Source organism: Patagioenas fasciata, chromosome 5 (genome assembly GCF_037038585.1).
Source record: "Patagioenas fasciata isolate bPatFas1 chromosome 5, bPatFas1.hap1, whole genome shotgun sequence".
Taxonomy (NCBI): domain Eukaryota; kingdom Metazoa; phylum Chordata; class Aves; order Columbiformes; family Columbidae; genus Patagioenas; species Patagioenas fasciata.
In genome coordinates, this window is record NC_092524.1 from 47,840,533 (window position 1) to 47,853,893 (window position 13,361).

The window sequence follows — 13,361 nt, forward strand, 5'->3', positions numbered from 1 at the left end:
CTGAGGAATGCATTACTCCTTGCTCAGATGTCAGGTCCTACCTGCTTGGGTAATGTTGGCAAACTCCAGAGGTAAAAATTAGCTGTGTCTCCCCTTACTGGGACCAGAGTGGAGAAAACACCGCCTTGCTGTGCCGGCCCGATGAGGCAGTGCCCGAGGAACGAGATACCGAAGGGGCCGGAGGCAGACGAAAAGCTTCCAACCCCATTTCCCGGGAGGATGCGGCGGCTCCGCGGCAAGCGCGGGAGGAGAAGCCCGGCGGAGCGTTGCTGCCTCTGCCCGGGGTCGTACCTGCGCCCCAGCTGCCGCGCCCGGGCCGACCGCGTCGGGGGACCGAGGGCGAGGGCCTGCGGTCTCTTTAAAAGCTGGGGCCGGGCGGGGCCGGGCCGGGCGGGCGCGGCGGCAGGGGGCGGCGGCGGCGTGCGCGGGGCTCGGGCTGCTCCGGCACCGCGGCGCGCTCAGCCCTGCTCAGCTCCGCCCGCGGCTCGCACGGCTCGGCACGGCTCCGCTCGGCGCGGCCAGCCCAGCCTCCCCGGGACCCTCGCGAGCCTCCGCGGCTGGGGCCACGCTGGAGCCCCCTGCCTCGCAGCGGAGGCAAGCCGCGAGTTGGCGCGGCGGCCGGCGGCCGCCCGGCTGCGGAGGTGAGAGGGGGCGGCGGGCGGGGGGCGGCACGGCCCGGCTCAGCGCAGCTCGGCACGAATCGGCGGGGGCTGCCCGGCCGGCGGGTGCTGGGCGCCGCCGTTCCGGAGCTTCGCGGGTGCGTTTCTCCAGACCCCCCTCACGACAACTATTTCGGATCGTTTTATCCCGCTGCCCGGCGGGGCTGGGCGCTGCCCGTCCGGGCGGAGTGGGCGCGCACCGATCCCCCGGGACGCTCTGGCCCCAGTTCCTTTTGGCCGACTTTTTGGGAAATCGCAGGTCCCACGGCGAGGCTTTTCGGAGTGGAAAATGGGGGGGGCCCACGAAAAAGAAGACGACGCTACGCTGAGTACAGCAGGGAGACGCTTAGAGAGAGCCTGCTGTTTGACTAAAGCTTAAGGATTTATTTAAAAAAAAAAAAATAACGAGGAAAGAAGAGAGGCTGAAGATGAAAGTTTTTTGCTTTTAATATATTTTCTTTTTCCAAGTCTTTGGATCTATTATAGTAGCACCTTTCCTCCCCGCCTTCCATTTGTTTGTATTAATGATTTAGTAGCCGTCTTGCCTGAAAACTTCCACCGTGAGCGACTGCTGTGGGTTTTCAGGCAGTGAAGTGACCTTAAAGGTTGGTTCAATGCTTTCTTCGTGCAAGATGCATGTGAAATACCCACGGTGGTTTTCTTTTTCTTGATTTTTTTTTTAATTCCCTTTTTGCGTCAAAAAAAATCCACCTGCTTTATAATTTAAAAGAAAACATCATTCAGTCAGGGAGTGATGTAATTCTCCTACCTAAGGGCACTGACTCTGGTGCTTTGCAGGTGACTTGTCTTTTGCTTACTCTTTAAATTTATTTTAATTGCAATATTTCGTAGGTAGATAGTGAGATGTTTGACCAGTGCTCGTTAAGGATGCATTTTGTTGAAATTAAAATCTTTCTCTTTCAATTTTTTTTCCGAATTTCTCCCCTCCCAAAGAAAACAATAAAAAAAAATTAAGCATGAGATCAGCGACAGAAAAACAAAAGGGTCAGGGAGGCAGAACTGAGGCTAAAAACATCTAATTGTTTATAAAAAGGACACTTTCAGCCTTTCGCTTTTCCAAGATCTCTTTCTACGTTTCCATAGTCGAACTGTTCAATGCTTCGTTGCAAATAGTTCTAAGAAATAATTTCTGCTTTTCCTAAAAATTAATTGTTTGTCCTGTATTTTCGACTGCACACAATTGTTCCGTGATAAATACAAAGCCCTCCTAAAAAGGAGAATATTGAAACGACCGCTCACCAATACCTGCTTATTCCATATTTTGAGGGGCTATTTTTTTGAGGGGACAAACTCTTAACTAGACTGGTGAAAAGTCGAAGAGCGATGTTGAGCATGTGGGGGAAAAATTGATCACAAAAGATTTTGTTTGCCGTGATGGTACAGTCAGTTATTAACTGTAATGTGAACCAGAAGGGTGTTACGTCTGTCAGTGGTTTAAGTTAAAATGGTTATCGGTGTTAAGTTGGGCAAGTTTATGTAATGGTTAGTAGTATTTTGGGGGGGAGGAGGTTGCAGGGATTATTGCTCTTGGTTTTGGGACTGGCCGCATTTTATCAGCTGAACGAACTAGATTATTGTCTAGACATAATTTTCCATTTTTCTATTGGTTTCTTTTCAGCCTTTGGCAGTTTCTTAAACCTTCATCCCTCTCTAACAAAGTACCTGGTTTTCGGGAGTAGGGAGGTGCAGCTGGGGACATTTGGAAGTTTGGGGATAATGGGAGCAACAGGACTGTATTTATTTATTTAAAAAAAAAAAAAAGGAAGTTAGGAGGTGAGCATTCTCTTTCTGGAGCATTCGGGCACCTTCCAGTGGGGTATGTCTCTAGGCTTTTAATTATTTATTTCACTTTTGTCCTTTAAAAATATCGAAGTAGAATGAAACCAAAACGAACGAAATAGAATTAGAGTAAGTGTTGAAAGATAAATAAATAAATAAAGGAAGGGAACGGCTAAAAGCCCAATACTTGATTTCATCATCCTGGTGGTGATGGCTTCTCGATAGAAGCGATATCTGCCGATATCACCCCTGTTCCATGGCTGTAGCCTGGCCTCATTTTACGCTGCGTTTCCACTGAACATGTTGACGTGCTGCTGCTTATATAAGGGGAAGAACAAATTCAAGCGGATTAGTGCTTGGGATTTTGAGATCGGCTACCCAGATCGTGTTGTGTGGTGTTTTGTTTTTTTTTTTTTTTTTTTACCTTTCCTTGGGGGAGCGGATGGGGAAAGGCTGGAGAATGATGGGAGGGGGTGAAATCGGGATGCGTGGTTGGGGGAAGATGGGGGTGATGCAGGGAACAGATTATTCACATAATGTCTGCGCTGCATCCCTTTTTCTTTTCCTTTTATAAACCCCATTATCTCTAAAAACACATTATTCTTCAGCCGGATCTAAAAAAAAAAAAACACCTCACCAAAAATAGTGGGAGGGGTTATCATAGCGAGGGGGTTTGGTACGGGAATCATTAGACCCACTGCTGCAAAACCAAGATACAGAAATCCATCTGCACCAACATTTCGGGGGGAGGGAGGGTATAGAGACGGGGGGAAGGGATGGATTGTCTATCTTGGATTAGCGAAGTGGAGCTTTGTATTCTTCATTTTCCTCCCCATTTTCTGCCATTTCCCCCCATCCCCCCATCTGCACACCCGCTTTCCTCCTCCCAGCCCCCACCCCCCTGAAGGTTTCTCGTCCCTTGACGAGAAAATTCTGTGTTACATCCTGATGGCTCTGCGGCTTTTTTTTTTAGTGCATCACAACAGTGGCACGATGACCTTTGCTTCATGCCACACAGATTCGGGTTCCTGATAGGACTGTGACTGCAGATTGGACACACGTGCACACACTCATACACCCGTAGTCACGTACCTAGGACAGGCCATGATTTAATTCCAATTTTTGCGTGTGAGTCTTTGTGTGTGTGTGCGGCTGATAAACATTGGCAGAGGGTAGGGAACGCAGTAAATGCCAAAGGCACGTCCATCCATTTCACCAGCCCATCTCACCGCTCTCTTTTTCCTGGACATTGTGTCACGTATCATGAGATTTTGTGTCGGGAGGGGTGTGCCCTATGTGGATGGCAGGGGCCTGGGGGCTGGAGGGAGTGTATATGTATTGGGGAGGGAGAAATTGGGAGGGGAAAACGGACCTGATGATGCTAATAACATTATTTTGGTCAAATGAACGTCTGGTGATAATGATTCAGTGTAACCATCCGTGAAATACATGCTTGCGACACACTGGAATAAAGGTTACTCCGGGGAGCTCCAGCAGAGCCAGGCACGCTTGGGGGAGTGAGCTGTCCCCTTGATGGGGAAAACAAAATTCATACGCACTCCAGGCCCCCTCCCTTCCCAACGCCTTCTTGCATGTCCGAGCTGGAGGGCACTGCAACGAAGAGAGGGGGTGGGCTGGACTGGAACCAGGACCAAACAAAGCCTTTCCACCTTGTCCTCCTGTGCCATCCCCCTTGTCCTCTTTGAGCTTATCTGTGCCGTTGATCCAGATGATACAGGAATATCACCATGTCCATGCGGTCCCTGCCGGAGGCAGGAGGGTTGTGAATCCATGGAAAGAAAGCTTCTTATGTTTCTGTTATAGGATGTGCAGGAGAGCCACGTCTTTTCGGGTCTGAGTACTGCAGGGAAAAGGATGGGGGAGAAAAGCAAAGGAAGACGAGAGAGTCTCTTCCTCCATCCCTCTTTCCTTTCGTTCTTTCCCTTAGCTAAAGCATGCGGAAGGACCTGGCAAGCCTCAGCGGGTGGCTGTGGGTGGCTGGTACGCAAGGGTGGGGAGCTGAGGCTGTGAGAGGGAGGAGGGAGGGTTTTCCTGGGTTTCAAGTGGGCCAGGACCATCTTCAAGGTTCACAGACCTGCTCAGCACCCTCCTTCTCTGGATGTGAAGGACTTCCTTGCTCAGTCATGGGCTGCTTGCACCCAGGTGGAGGGGTGCTGGGGAAGGAAGGTGCTCTTGTGGCTCCACCAACCGCTGCTTCTCATCTCCTGTGTGTGGCTGCGCCTGCTCTGAGGTCTCCATGTTTCTGGATCTTTCCACTTCATGGAGCAATAGCAAAAGCTTAATAAATAGATCTGTCCAGGGCTATTGTTGTTTGCCTTTTGCTTTTCTCCTTTCTCTCTGACCTTGAGGTGCAATGGTAAACTACGGCCAGGAAGAGAGGGCAGGGGTGTGTCCAGTGCCCCATACTGTAGGTGTGGGTGATGCCTGGAGAGATGCACATTTCCCCTGCTCTTCCCCTGCTTTGTGCTCAGTAGAGCCAATCTTGCCTCAGCTGCCCAGCTCCACCAGTACTTTCTTGATCTCTCCGTGCCCTCCCCTTTACCCCAGTTGCTTCAGAAATGGTTGTCGTGCTGTAGCTCCTATGTGTGCAGACCAGCCACAGCAGCTGTTGAAAATGATGCAGTGGCCAGCTGAGCAACAGGCAGAGGGTGCTGCAGGGCCCGTGTGCCTGCGCCCCCTGGACACTCCGCCCTGAGACCTTGCAGAGGTCCACCTTGGAGGTGGACCCTGGTTTAATCGTGCCTACATTTCCCCAGTCACTAAGGTACTAGTGTGTTCTTGTGTCACAGTCAGCCTCTGTTTATGAATTATTTGTTAGCAGAATAGGAAAGTTTGGAAAAAAAATTACTGTAGGTAAACTTCAATGATTGCAATGTGTTTTGTAGCTCAGCAGTTCCTGACTGTGGTGCTTAGTCCTTCCTCGAGCTTGCACAGCCAACGGAGGACAGTGAACTTCATGTAGTGCTGGAACTTACTCCTGACCCTAAATGGTGTTCACCCTTGAAGTAAGAGGGGAGCTCAGTTCCTGCAGAGCATTCAGAGGGTGAGAGGTGGTGCCAGGAGTAGTTTGTGGTAGTGATGACAGTGAATTTTAAGACCTAAGTCCCTGTGCAAAAAGGAAATAAGTATGCCTTCTCCCTCACTTTCTTCCCATTTCAAACAAGTTACCAAGACATCAGTGCAGACAGCTCATATGCTTTCTGTGTTAGGATTGGATTTAAACCCTCAACCTAGAGGACACCTTCAAACTACACAAGATCTTCCAGCTTTTGTCTCACACTTTTCTGGGAAGGAAGGGAGAATTTATTCCCTTTCTTGTTGTAGCAGCAGTGGTATTTCAGTGGATCTTCTGAACATCTTGCTTTTGTTTTCTTCAGCCTCGTCCAGGTCTCCTGAGTTTACCTGTCTTGAGAGAAGCGGAGTGTGTGTTTCCCCCTTGTTCCGTTTTCCCCTGCCCTGTCCTCAGCTCTGTGCTTTGGGCATGTGCAGGTGGGATTCTGGGTACTGGCTGAGCTGTGATATGCTGTGTCAGGCGTAAGGATCCATAGTGATCTGGCCAAGAACTGACTGAAGGAACCAGAAACTTTGTGATATCCGGAAGCCAGGATACAAGGTGACCTCTGACAATGACTCCAGAGACATGGTATTTAATTTAAAACCAAAATGCACCTAACTATGTCTATGCCTGTCCCCACCAGCATGAAGAGGAGAGAGGCTTTGTTTTGGGATTATTGCCAATGCAGCTGGAACCAGAAATTACCCAAATTTTGGTTAAGCTTTGCAAATTTTTATCAGGTCTCTTCCCCCCCATTCCCCTCTTCTAGTTAATAGCAGTCTGTCAATCCAGCAGACTTGTCTCTTAATTCATACAGTGGTGAGGAGGATATTTTGCTTGTTGGAAACCAAGATGCTAATGGGATTGGTAGCTTCTTGAAAATAAACACACGGCATAATCTTGGGTCAGGTCATTTGCCTTTTTTTTTTTTTTTTCCCCTTGTTTTCTCCTCACATGGGCATAGACAAAGGCAGTTCATTTGTCTAAAGGACTCTAAGAATCAAAGATTATGTTTTGAACTCTCACCACCAACCCAAACAGCCAGACCAAGACTGTTCGTAGAAAGGCAGCATGGGACAAGTTTGTTCAGCCTTTGTCCTTGTGGGCAGTGAATGGCATTTTTAGTGCTCTGCATTTTTACCTTTTGTACCTTTTTTTTTTTTTCCTTATGGAAAAGTCATGACTTTGGGCTAGGCCAGGCCCAGTATGGTTTTACTGAGGTCTAGGAGGGATGAAGTGTGGTGTCCCTGTAGTGACATGCTTGAAAAATTGAGCAATAAGACTCTGAGTGGAAATATGCTAGCTGTGTTAGAAGATCTTGCATTCTTCCTTAAGGGAAGTTGGGGATATGATATCTCTTGTTGCCATTCACAGGAAAAGGTGCTCTGTGAGCACTGTGGGCAGCTGTTGGGAGCTCTACACCATGCAGCCAGCTTGGCAGAGTCCTCTGTCTGGGCTAAAGTCTGCAGCCTGTCAGGACTCTAGGCTCCTGCAGGCATCACAGTGTGGCTTTGCAGAGGGCGGTGGATGTGCCCACAGCCATCAGAAGTTCAACTTTGCCCCTTGCCACAGAGCAGATTAGCCCTTCATCTGCCTTGCTTTCCCATGTCTCTTAGAGCTTTCCTCTTGTCTCTCACACACCTGTGCCTGAATTCTCTCCCAGGCATGCTCCCCTGCCTGTGTCTTGTCTGCTGGCAGCAGCAGTGAGCTGGGGTGTTGGGAAGGGGATGTCAGGGATGAGGGGGGTTCTGTCAGCAAACCTGTCGTCTCTCAGCAGTCTGCTCAGCTCCTGTCCTTTCCAAATTCCTTTCCTCTGCCCTTGATGGTGAGGGACGGCTTATTTCAAACACAATCTGCTTGTGTCATTCCTGGCCCTGCCAGTTGTCATCCATCACATCACAGCAACTAATTAACACTAGTAGCTTTGGATCCTGGGAATGAGAGTGCTGGGATAGTAGACTCCTTCAAAGATCCTGATGTCTTTCTTCATAACTAGGGCAGCCCAGCCCGGGAGTTCATGGACTCCATTGTCTCTTACCTGCTGCACCAACCCTGGAATGAGGGTGCCTGTGTTGAGCAAGGAGGGCACCCAAGGCCTAGGCCTGCCTCATAATGCCCTTGACAGTGCTGCAGCATCCCCTGCATCCAAGTACCTCCCAGCAGCCGGATGAGAGCCAAGGAGTTGGACAGAATAATAATTGATGAAGGATGGGAGGAGGTATGATGTAAACCTTCTGAAGCTGCCAGTAGCCTCTCTGCTGCCTTTGGGTACGTATAGCTGCATGTAGTCCCAGAATCTGTGAGTGTGACCCTGGGAGTATCCTCCGCTCATGACAAAGCATACTGACCTGTTTCCACTGTGCTGCTGATCCTTTTGCTGTATTGATGGAGGATGTTGTTAGGGGAATCAGTGTGCTGCCTCCAGGGGACGACAGGATTAGAGTTGAGGCATTGGTCATACTGTGAGGCTATCCAGAGAGCACTTGCTCCCCTTCTCTCTTGACTTTCTGTCTTTTCTGCTGTTGTGAACCACTTCTAAGAAGGGAAGGAGTCCCATGGGGATGGAAAGGAAGGCAACTAAGCAAAAGGATATTTGCTGGCAGCTGAAGGAGGATGAGGAGAGGAAGAACTCTCCAATAATGGGGTAACTGTCTGATGGGACTGGCTGCATCTGCAGAGCAGGGACGTGCTCGCTTGGCTTTGTTTCAGTCTGCTGTTGCAGCCCTTTTTTTTTTTCCTCCAATAATGTGTTAATTAAACATTGATTTCAGGGGAAAAAGGAATCTGCTTGAATTGCAGAAACTAAATGGACTGTGGAGGAACGGGATCTGGAGAGGGATGTATGGAAGAACCTTCTTGTCAGCTATTTTCAGGACCAGTCATGGAGAGAAGCAAGAAAGGGGCTGGAGAAAATCCCATTCACCTAAATTTTAGAGTCCTTCACTCAGCTGAAGTAGGAATCTTGTTCCTTCTGTAACTGCACAGTTCTCAACTGGTGCTTGCTAAGGAATTAACAGGTATTTAAATGAGTAATAAAATACTTCATTTTTATTAAAAAACAAAACAGAAGAGAGGATTTTTCTACTCTTGTAGATACCATTGTATCTCTAAATTAATTAAGCTGTGGTACAAGTTGAGGCACTGATCATAATGGTGTACTTGCTCTCGTTACTTCCAGATATCTCGTAGCTCAACTGACCTTCATTTACTGCCTGTGGATAAGTCAGTCACTGTACATGGGTATAAGATTGTGAGGTGCACGTTTACCGTTTTCTCTTCTGGTTATCAGAGCACTGGAAGGTGAGACAAGGTTGTGCTATCTTTCTCTATTGTTTGGTTGAACTCTCTTCTGTTAGACTGGAAGAGCCAGTGGGAGGCTATACTGCCCTCCTTTTCTGCTTCCAGTTGTTAGAGAGGCATAGGGAAGATGAGAGTCCTTGCTTTGGTCTGAGATCTTATCTGGAATAAACCTTTCTTCTGACGTGAGCAATATATTCTTATGGCATTAAACAGTTTGATTTGAATTATTTTGACCACTGTGCTTTCTGTCCTCACTGGTTCTGGGAAATAATGGAAAGGAGGGAATAACCTGTCTGACCTTTCTAAGCATTGTGTGAGTCTGAATTCAAGTTATCTTGCAAACATCTCTGTCAGTTCACCCAGTAAGTGAAATGGCAGCAAGGTCCTGAAAAGGAACCCATCCTGTCTGCTAAATCTGTGCCATCTGCAATATCAGACTACAGAAGGACCTTCTGTAGCATCAGGACACATTTGAAAAGGAACAGATTAAGCCATAGAGCAATGATTTTTTGACCTGTTGATGGCTGGTGAAACCCACAGAATCACAGAATAGCTGAGGTTGGAAGGGATCTCTGGAGGTCATCTGATACAACCCCCTTGCTCAAGCAGGGCCACCTAGAAAAGATGACCACATCCAGACAACTTTTGAATATCTTCAAGGGGGGAGACTCCACAACATCTCTGGGCAACCTGTGTCAGAGCTCAGTCACCCTCACAATAAAAAAGTGTTTCCCAAAGTTCAGGCAGAACCTGTTGTATTTCAGTTTGTGCTTGTTGCCTCTGGTCCTGTCACAGGGCACCACTGAAAAGAGCCTCGCTCCATGTTCGCTACACCTTCCCTTCAGGTATTTATGTACATTGATAAGATGCCCCTTTGAGTCTTTTCTTCTCCAGGCTAAGCAGTCCCAGCTCTCCCAGACTTTCCTTGTATGAGAAATGCTCTTAAGCCTATTCATTGGCCCTTTGTTGAACTCACCGTGTTATGTCCATATCTCTCTTGTACTGGAGGGCTGAGAACTGCACACAGTACTCCAGGTGTAGCTTCATCAATGCTGAGGAGAGGGGAAGGATCCCCTTCTTCAGCCTGCTAGTAACACTCCTAATGAAGCCCCAGAATACCAGTAGCCTCCTTTTGTGCAAGGGCACAATGCTGGCTGATGTTCAAATTGCCGCCCACCAGGACTCCCATGTCGTTTTCTGCAAAGCTGCTTTTCAGCCAGGTGGCCCTCAGGATGTACTGATGTATGAAACATGAATATCACTACAGTGATATGGAGTGTAAGCAGGACAGGCAGAATGGTCTGTAAGTATTAACTTAAGAAGCCGAAGTCTGGAGTTCTTTACCAGAATGTGTCAAACCAGTTTTTCATGCTAGTCATCACTTTCTCCATCCACTGAAAATTAAAAATTGTCACTTGTAAAGCATTATGAGTTCAATAAAAGGAAGGCTTTGTGTATCTGAGAATAGAATAGAATGTTACAGTGAGAAGGGACCTACAATGATCATCTAGTCCAACTACCTGACCATTTCAGAACAGACAAAAAGTTAAAATATATTATTAAGGGCACTGTGCAAATGCCTTTCACAGGCATGGGGCATCGACTACCCCTCTAGGAAGCCTGTTCCAGTGTTTGGTCAGCCTCCCTGTAGTGTTTCTAATACCTGGTCTGAACCTCCCCTAATGTGTCCTTGAACTATTCCTATGCGTTCTGTCGCTGAATAGCAGGGAGAAGAGACCAGCAGCTCCCTCTTCCACTTCTCAAGAGGTTGTAGAGGGCAATGAGGTTGCCCTTTCACTAGCTTTTTGCCCTCCTCTGGATGCAGTCAAGGACCTTCACATCCTTTTTAATTTGTGGGAGAGAGAGATTACAGTTTCTGTAATTGTTCTGTTACTATGGCCAGTTACACACTGCATTTTTTTTTTTTAATTGGTGGATCATGAAAAAAATAAACATTAAATTATTGATTGTTTTGACTTTTTTGGGGAGCAGAGATGGCGAGTGCAGGAATCTTGTGATGGGAATAAGGCCAACCTGCTCAAGGGACTCCATATGCCTGATATTGCATTGAAGTCCTGGGATCAAAATCTGCTGTCTGGTCAGCTCATGCAGCACTTTGGGAGAAGGTATGGTACATCATAATTTCAGGTATTTGCATTTAAAATACCTGGTACATACCTGGAAAAAATGTTAAGGGCTTTATGGGAAAATGCAAGGTAAGAAATTGATCCTTGATGTAATTTCATATAAGTCATTAATCAAATATAATACATAATGAGTGTGCATCTAACAACAGTGGGTCAAAAGGCATAATTTTGTTGAGCTGGGTCTTAAGGATTTAGCTCAATGTAAATAGTTTTATATGTGTCCCTTGTCTTCCTTGTTGGTTGATTTGACCTAGTTAATGAGTTGCAAGCAGCTCTATTTGGTACTAACGTGGGTCATAGAGTGCCCTGGTGCCTGCGATGTTGCAGTACTTTTTTGGCAGTGGATTATAATGTCATTGAATAAATGTATTTTATGAGGCTAGGGTGAACTAGTGTTTCTTTACTGAGACCACAGTATATCAGGTAGAAAAGCAGAGTGAAAAGGGAGTAGCAAATTGATAGGCTTTTGATAAGGCAGTAACTCTTTTAGGAAGTTTGCCTAAAACCAGCAGTTATTGCTTCCATGCTCTCTTTGTTGCTAATATGTAACATGAACAGGAAGTTGATCTGCTTTCTTGGCACAGCCTAGTGTCATATACCTGTTAAACTGGAAAATGGTCTGAATTTGATAAGAAGAAATCTATTAAAGACAAATGATAAGTACTGTACTTGGGAAGGTGAAATCAAATGCCTACATGTAAAATGGGGGATAACAAGCCAGGCAACAGAACAGCAGAAAAGGATCTGGGAGTCACTACACTGAGTCAGAGACTGAATGTGAGTCAACAGCACGGTGACATTGCAAAAAAGAAAATCTCATTTTAGGGTATATTTAAAAGGAACGTCGCGTGTAGCACACAGGCAGTAGTTTTTCTACTCTAGCAGCTGCTGCCAAAGCCACAGCAGAGCACTGTGTCCAGTGTGAGCAGCAAGACCAGACACAGTAGAAGGAGATGAGGACAGGGCAGCCAGTGTGGTGAGCACCACCTGTGAGGAGAGGCTCCAAGAACCCAGGCTGGTTTAGTCTGGAGAGAAGACTGACAAAGGACATGAAAAGTCTTCCAGTGTTTAGCAGCTTGTTTTAAGAAGACAGTGATTAATTGTTCTTTGTGTCCACTGGGGATAGGGCACAAAATAATCAGCTTAATTTGTAGCAAGGCAGATGTGGAGATAGGTGATAGGAACAGCTTTGTAAGTGTTTGGGTAGCTAAGCATGAAAACAGCTTTCTGAGAGATGTTGTTGTGCCCTCATCACAGGAAGTTTTAAGAGCAGATGAGACAGAGAGACACCAGAATTTATCTAGATTGGTTTATTATAGTTTTGACCAATTCAGAAGGTGAATGGGCCACCTGAATTCCTGATGTCTGGTTCCAACACTGCTTGCCCTCCTTGAAAGGCGAGCTTCTCCCCTCACTCGCTGTTGTGGTGGGAATGTGGGGAGGCAGGGCCAGGGCACAGCACTCCCCCTGCAATGCCCCTCCAGCACCTTCCATGCCCCTGGCATGATCCAGTTCTACAATGAGTGTCCCAAAAAGGCCTGAGGGAGCTTGTGCATTTCAGCAGTGTCACATTAGCATCCAGCACTGTAAGCTTTTCTATTTCTGCAGATAACAAACAAACAGGGGGCTGGCCCAGCTTTCTGCATCCTCATAACTGGAAAATGGAAGTTATTCAAGAATCTTATCCTGGTTATTGATTAATTTACACTAGGAAGATTTGGACAAATGATTTGGAGAAGGAAAAGAAGACTTCCACTTCAGCTTTCACCTGTTAAAAATACTGCAGGTTTACTGCCAGATGGTTCTTCTGTGCTCCTCTGCCAGATGTAGTGGGCAAGGGCAAAGGATTTTCCCCTCTGCAACAATCTGTTCTTCCACTTGCCTAAAGCAGAGTAGTGTGGATTAGGCACTGCAGGGGGGTGCATTAGCACCCAGTGGTTTTGAGAAGAGGGAGCCTAAAGACTGATTTAGTAAAGACATATACATCAGTACTTGTGAAAGGGGCTCATGGCGCTTTGAGAGAAGACGATGTTACTCAGGGAATGGCACTGTTCTTCCCTGATGGTTCAGCAAAACCTTTCAGTGGCTACTAGAAAGTAATCAGAGACATACTATGTAGTGTGTTACTTGTATTTTCTCCTGAATCTTAGATTTATATGAACAGCCTTTCTGGAGCTAGTTTGGTCCAGGAGTGAATTTCTGAACATCTCCAGTGCAGAGAGCTGGTTCCCTTAACAAAACTGAAAGAAGGAAATGTCTTCCTTTTGATTTAACAGAACGTCCGGGAATATATGCTTGTTGAACTTGGACAACGATGGACTTGGCTACTATGTCTGTGCACAGTTTATAATATAGCAATTTTCCAGCTTCTTACATAAA

The 13,361-nt window shown here is 46.9% G+C and overlaps 1 protein-coding gene across 36 annotated transcripts in view; it reads left to right on the forward strand.

Annotated features, from left to right (window-relative positions):
- Positions 1–497: 497 nt before the first annotated feature.
- NRXN3 (neurexin 3) overlaps positions 498–13,361 on the forward strand; it is a 1,036,700-nt gene continuing 1,023,836 nt past the window's right edge. For 34 of the 36 annotated variants that reach the window (XR_011739408.1, XR_011739409.1, XM_071809486.1 and 31 more), the window contains exon 1: positions 499–641. The gene's annotated coding sequence lies outside the window, so the exon portion shown is untranslated. Of the gene's footprint in view, positions 642–737; positions 758–13,361 lie in introns of those variants that run through there. The other 2 variants (XM_071809509.1, XM_071809487.1) reach the window with 2 other exon arrangements.